This window comes from Phyllostomus discolor, chromosome 2 (assembly GCF_004126475.2).
Source record: "Phyllostomus discolor isolate MPI-MPIP mPhyDis1 chromosome 2, mPhyDis1.pri.v3, whole genome shotgun sequence".
NCBI classification, from domain to species: Eukaryota; Metazoa; Chordata; class Mammalia; order Chiroptera; family Phyllostomidae; genus Phyllostomus; species Phyllostomus discolor.
In genome coordinates, this window is record NC_040904.2 from 136,967,727 (window position 1) to 136,975,046 (window position 7,320).

General features: G+C 37.4%; 1 pseudogene; it reads right to left on the minus strand.

The window, feature by feature from the left end:
• Window positions 1–6,077: 6,077 nt before the first annotated feature.
• Window positions 6,078–6,972, minus strand: LOC114513979 (annotated as a pseudogene).
• Between the last annotated feature and the right edge of the window lie 348 nt (window positions 6,973–7,320).

A 7,320-nucleotide genomic window follows, 5' to 3' on the forward strand; every position in this document is an offset into this window, starting at 1 on the left:
GCTCTCCAATTCCATACATGCTGTCATGAAAAGCTCCTTCTTTCTTTCTGCTGCATAGTATTCCATTGTGTAAATGTACCATAGTTTTTTGATCCACTGTTTTGCTGATGGGTGTTTAGGCTTTTTCCACCACTTGGCTATTGTAAATAATGCTAATATAAACATAACCATGCATAGGTTCTTTTGAATTGGTGTCTGGGATTCTTAGGGTATAATCCCAACAGTGGGATCACTGGGTCAAAATTCACATCCATTTTTAGCTTTCTGAGAAAATCCCATACTGTTTTTCACAGTGGCTGCACAAGTCTGCCTTCCCACCAACAGTGCACTAGGGTTCCCTTTTTTCCACATCCTTGCCAGCACTTGTTTGTTGATTTATTAATGATGGCCATTCAGACCAGTGTGAGGTGATATCTCATTGTAGTTTTAATTTGCATCTCTCTGATGGCTAGTGATGCTGAATATCCTTTCAAGTGTCTCTGGGCCCTCTGCATGTCCTCGTTGGAGAAGTGTCTGTTTAGGTCCTTTGTCTAGTTTTTAATTGGATTGTTAGTCTTCCTGGAATGCAGTCGTGTGAGTTCTTTGTATATTTTGGAGATCAAACCCTTGTCTGAGGTATCGTTGGCAAATATGTTTTCCCATATGGTTGGTCTCCTTTTCCATTTGATGATCTTTTCTTTAGCTGTGCAGAAGCTTTTTATTTAGATGTAGTTCCATTTGTTTATTCTTTCCTTTATTTCCCTTGTCTTAGAGGATATATCAGCAAAAATATTGCTGCATGGATATCTGAAATTCTACTGTCTATGTTTTCCTCTACAACTCTTATTGTTGCTGCTTATGTTTCTGTCTTTTACCCATTTTGAGTTTATCTGGTGTATGGTGTAAGTTGGTTTCTAGTTTCATTTTTTGCATATAGCTGTCCAGATTTCCCAGCACCATTTGTTGAAGAGACTATTTTTACTTCATTTTATGTTTCTTCCCCCTTTGTCAAATATTAATTGATCATAAAGACATGGATTTATTTCTGGGTTCTCTAATAAATGGGTGCTATACTTTAGCAAATGGTTTTTCAGCATCAATTGATATGATCATGTGATTTTTATCTTTCATTTTGTTTATGTGCTGTATCACATATATTGATTTGTGAACATTGTGTAATCTTTGCATCCCTGGGATGAATCTCACTTGATCATGGTGTACGATCTTTCTAATGTCTTTCTGGATCTGGTTTACCAATATTTTGTTGAGGATTTTAGCATCTATGTTCATCAATGATAGTGGCCCTGTAGTTTTAATTTTTTCTGTCTTTACCTGGTTTTGAAATTAGGTTAATACTGGCCTCATAAAATGAATTTGGGAGTCTTCCCTGTCCTTGAATTTTTTGGCATAGTTTGAGGATAGCAGTTAGCTTTTCCATAGATGTTCTGTAAAATTGCCTGTGAGGCTGTCTGGTCCTGGGCTTTTGTGTGCTGGGAGTTTTTTTGATTACTGCTTCTAATCACTAGCTGTTATCAGTCTTTTCAGACTTTCTGCTTCTTCTTGATTCAATTTTGGAAGATTACCAGTATGCATTTCTAGAAATTTGTCTATTTTGCCCAAGTTTTCAAATTATATTGCATATAGTTGTTCATAGTAATTTCTTTCAGTCCTTTGTATTTCTGTGGTATTGGTTATAATTTCTCCTCTTTCATTTCCCTTTTTTTTTTATTTGTGTCTTCTCTCTTTCTTGATGAGTCTGGCTTAAGACTTGTCAATTTTGTTTATCTTTTCAAAGAACCAGCTCTTGCATATATTGATCCCTTTAATTGTTGTTTTAGTCTCTCTGTCATTTTTCTCTTATCTTGACTATTTCCTTCCTTCTACTCACTCTGGGCTTTGTTTGTTGTTGTTCCCCTAGTTCTTTCAGATGTAGGGTTAGCTTGTTTATTTGGAAAGTTTCTTTCTTTTTAGGTAGGCCTGTATTGCTATGAACTTCCCTCTCAGGACTGCCTTTACTGTGTCTCATAGGTTTGAGGCTGTTGTGTGTTCATTTTCATTTGTTTCCATAAACTTTTTGACTTCTCCCTTGATCTCATTGTTAACCCATTCATTATTTAATAGCATGTTATTTGGTCTCCATGAATTTGACTATTCTTGAGGGTTTTTTTCCCCTTTTAGATTGGTTTCTAGTTACAACCCATTGTGATCTGAGAGGGCACTTTTGATATGGTTTCAATTTTCTTGATTTTTTTGAGGCTTGTTTTGTGACCTACCAGGTGGTCTGTCTTTGAAAATGTTCCTTGTGCATTTCAAAACAATGTACATTTTGCTTCTACAGGGTAAAAGTTTCTGTATACATCAGTTAAGTCCATTTGATCTACAGTGTTGTTCAATGCCACAGTATCCTTCTTGATAATTTGTTTGGAAGATCTATCAATTTTTGACAATGGGATGTTAAATTCCCCTAATCTGCGTGTGTTGATGTTGATATCTTTCTTGAAGTCCCCCAAGATTTTCCTTATATGTTTTGGTGCTCCTATGTTGGACGCATATATATTTACTAGGATTATATCTAGTTGATGGACTTTTCTGTTAAGTATTACATAATGTCCTCCTTTATCTCTTTTTATAGCCTTTACTTTGAAGTCTATCTTATCTAAGTATTGCTACACCAGCTTTTTTTTTCTGACAATTTGTTAGGACCATTTTTTTCCACCCCTCACTTTCCATTTGTGTAGGTCTTCTTCTCTGACGTGGGCCTCTTGTAGGCAGCATATGTGTGGGTCATGTTTTCTTATCCACATTCCCCCCTTTAGTTCATGTCCATGTGCCATAAGTTCTTTAGTTTCTACATTTCCCATACTATTCTTGCCCTTGCCCTATTTATTTTCTACCTACCATCTATGCTACTTATTCTCTGTACCTTTTCCCCCTCTCTCCTCCTCCCACTCCCTTGTTGCCAACCCTCCATGTGATCTCCATTTCTGTGGTTCTGTTCCTGTTCTATTTGTTTGCTTAGTCTGTTTTTGTTTTTGTTTTAGGTGTGGTTGTTAATAATTGTGAGTTTTCTGTCATTTTACTATACATGTTTTTTATCTTCTTTTTCTTAGATAAGTCTCTTTAACATTTCATATAATAAGGGCATGGTGATGATGCACTCCTTTAATCTGACCTTGTCTGAGAAGCACTTTATCTGCCCTTCCATTCTAAATGAAAGCTTTGCTGGATAAAGCAATCTTGGATATAGGTCCTTGCCTTTCATGACTTGGAACACTTCTTTCCTGCCCCTTCTTGCCTGCAAGGTCTCTTTTGAGAAGTCAGTTGACAGTCTGATGGGAACTCCTTTGTAGGTTACTGTCTCTTTATCTCTTGCTGCTTCTAGGATTCCCTCCTTAATTTTTATCTTGGCTAATGTAATTATGATGTGCCTTGGTTTGTTCTTCCTTGGGTCCAACTTCTTTGGGACTCTCTGAGCTTCCTGGACTTCCTGGAAGTCTATTTCCTTTGCCAGATTGGGGAAGTTCTCCTTTATTATTTGTTCAAATAAGTGGAAAACACTTGTTGGTCTTCCTCTTCCCCTTCTGGTACCCCTATAATTTGGATGTTGGAATGTTTAATGATGTCCTGGAGGTTCCTAAGCCTCTCTTTATTCTTTTGAATTCTTATTTCTTCATTCTTTTCTGTTTGATTGTTTCTTTCTTTCTTCTGGTCCACTCCATTGATTTGAGTCCCAGATTTCTTCCCATCACTATTGGTTCCCTGTACATTTTTCTTCATTTCACTTAGTGTAGCCTTCATTTTTTCATCTAAATTGAGACCAAATTCAACCAATTCTGTGAGCATCCTGATCACCAGTGCTTTCAACTGCGCATTTGATAGGTTGGCTATCTCTTCATCGCTCAGTTGTATTTGCTCTGAGGCTTTGATCTGTTCTGTTTGGGCCATTTTTTTTGTCTTGTTGCACCTGTTATGTAAGAGGGGTGGGGCCTTAGGTGTTCACCAGGGCAGGGCAACCCAGCCTCTGGGTTGTGATGCTCTATGTGGGGGAGGAGTCCGAGAGGGAACAGTGGTGCTTGCTCCACTCTCTGTTGGATTTCAGTCCCTTCTACCACTTCCTCTAAGCAAACTGGGCCTTCTGGTGCTGATTCCCATGTGGGTGGGCTTGTAGACATTCTAGTACCCCATGGGTCTCTCCAGTGAACTCTCCCATGAGACGCAGAGTCTCTCCCTCTGCCTCAACCCACACAGGTGTCCCAGTGGGTTCCTTGAGGCTTTATTTCCTGGTACTGGGACCCTGGGTTGCATAGTCTGTCTCGCTCCCCAGCCTTCCCTGGTTTATCTGCATGCAAATGTGGGACCACCAGGTCAGACAGCCGCTTTGCATGCCATGCTTCACTTCACAGCCGCCTCCTTACTGGGTCTGCCCATAGCCACCCTGCGCCTGGGGTCTGCCAGCCACTGCCTGCATACCCACAGTCTGCCTGCTCCATCTTGCTTGCCTGGTGCCACAGATTTTTGTGCCGAGACCCTTCTTCGCCCAGTACCCTGCCTACTAGTCTGGATGAATCTGGCTATTTTAGCCCCTTGGTTGTCAAACTTCCATACAGTTCAATTTTCTGTCAGTTCTGGTTGTTATTTTGTTTTTAAATTATTGTCATCCTTATTTTGGTTGTGTGAGGAAGCACAGTATATCTACCTATGCCTCCATCTTGGCCAGAAGTCTCTTCTTCCTCTTCTTAAAGCAGTACCTTTAGCATCACTTGCAGTGCTGGTTTAGTGGAGGTGTATTCTTTAGCCTGCTTTTGTCCCAGAAGGTCCTTATTTCACTTCCCATTTTAAAAGAGCACCTCACTGGATAGAGTAGTCTTGGTTACAGGGCTTTCCTTTTCATTACTTGGAGTATTTTGCATGACATTTTACACTAATTTAAATGAATCGCTGAAGTACAACCTGCGGATAATATACTTTGAAGAAAGCCTTGTTATGTCATTAATTTACCTATATCAGTTTTGTAAAATATTACAACTTTTTATAGTTTTAACAATTTTAGAATTTCATATAAATAAAAAAGTACAACAAACATTTATATATTATGTACCCCTTTGTGTCTGTTTTTTTTTTTTTTCTGTCAGCATACTTCTTCTGAGATCCATCCATGTTATTGGATTATCAGTAATTAGTTGCTAAGAACATTTATATATCAATCCTTTTGTAAAAATCCATTTTATTTAGGTATATATCTAGAAGTGGAATCACTGGGTCGTATGATGAGTGTTTATTTGTCTTATTAGTAATCACTAAGCTATTTTCTCAAGTAGTAATATTTATATATCCATCAACAATATATGGGTCCATTCATTTCCCGTCTTTACCAAAACTTGGTATTTCCTGTTCAATTCATGCACATTAGTGGGTATGTTTTTTATAGTTTTAATTCACAATTCTGTGATAACTAAAGTTATTGGGCATTTTTATGTGTTTAATGCCAATTCATGTATCTTCTTTGGTGAACTTTCTGTTCAAATACATTTTAGACTGACTTTTATATTGAGTTGTTCATCTTACAATTGAATTATGAGTTCCTTTTTCTAGTTTTCTTGAGGTGTAATTCACATTGTGTAAGTTTAAGGTATGGAATATAATAATTTGATATATGTATACATTGTGAAGTGATTACCATAGATTTGTTAAGATACCTATTATTTTTAAGTTGTGTGCTCTAATGTGTGTCAGACATATATATTCACTTTCTTTAGAAGAGTAGTACTATTTTTTATTCCTAACATCAATGTTTGGAAATAGAGAAAGTGTGAAATTGCTTATCGAAAGGACAAGAAACTTGAGGTAGTACATAGTTTAGAATAATTGTCTTTTTCTTTTTTTCCCTTCCTTCCTTCCTTCTTTCCTTCCTTCCTTCCTTCCTTCCTTCCTTCCTTCCTTCCTTCCTTCCTTTTTCTTTATTTTAAGAAATTATACAGTTTCATAATTTTCTGTTGCTCCTTCATCTACTAAAATAATTTCACAATACAATAGTTTTAGGCAGCATCTTTATTACTTTTTTTAGTTTTTACTTCTTTAGGGCAAGAATGGCTCAGCCTTTAGTAATAAACTTTCACAAAGGGCCCCAGATTCAGACATCTGTGCCTACAAACTTCATTGCTAACAGCTTTCAGATTGGCAGCTATTTGGTCACTTGACATATTTAGTGTTGCTATTGTGGTCTCAAGAAAATCATCCCTTCCTTCATCTACCTTAATTTAAGGTCCAGTTTTAAATAACTCAAGCATTTTGGGTATGTTATGGCCAATGGTATTTCAAGTAAGCTTTGGAAATCTTTTCTTCAGTTTCTTCTGTCATGGATTAAGTTTGGGCATTATTTCTAGAAAAGCTACATAAAATTATGATTGAATTTCATCATCCACAATCTTCTGTATGAGATTAGTTCTACAGGCAAACACAGCTCCATTTCTTTCTGCTATTTTAATCTCTGATGCACTCCCCATAAATGAAGCAATTTGTTGATTTCTGAAACAAATGAGTATGGCAATCTAAGAACACTGGAAAATGGCTCCACTTTTTTCTCCTTCCCCAGTGCCATAGCTAGTGTCAAATCAAAATAATCACCATGTGCTGGATTTGTAAAGTCCAGAATTTGAAACTTTTAAAGTAAATGAATAGTTTTCTCTACTTTGTATATCTGCCTTGAATATAAACATGTAAGTAGACATCATTCTCAGGTACACCTTCCATGAAGGAATACATATGACTTTGTTTTATCCTATATCATCTTTTTTTTCTAATTTGATGCTTTTTGTTTTGGTACCTCTTTTTTTTCTTTCCATTCTTCCTAGCAGCAGGAAAATGTCTCTCAGGAACCTGAATGCATACAAAACAAGGATGAAGAGGTGTCTTATAAGCCATCTAGGAAAGACTATGCCTTTGATGTATGAAGCCTCTACCAAGGAATCTCACAGCCATCTCTGATGCAGACATTGGCCTGCAGTGTCCACGTCATTATGGATGAAATGAAACATTCACACAGATTACCAAATCCAGTGGAGGAAAAGGGATGGCATGGCTTTTCTCTCAAGAGGAGCAAAAAGCTGAGGCCTCTGCCATGACAGGCCTTTATTGGGTTTCTCCACCCATTACATACTGGTCCTCATTTACTATGCACAGATTCAATTTAGGTGGTTACCTTTTACAGAAAGCAAAGGAGCCAATGCTGCTAATCACATCACCAGGGATGTTTGCAAATGAAAAGGGAAAAGTAGTTGGACAGGTTACACTCATCCTTGAAGGTTTAGCATGGTTTTTAGGAAGTTGCTTTGCAGTAAATGT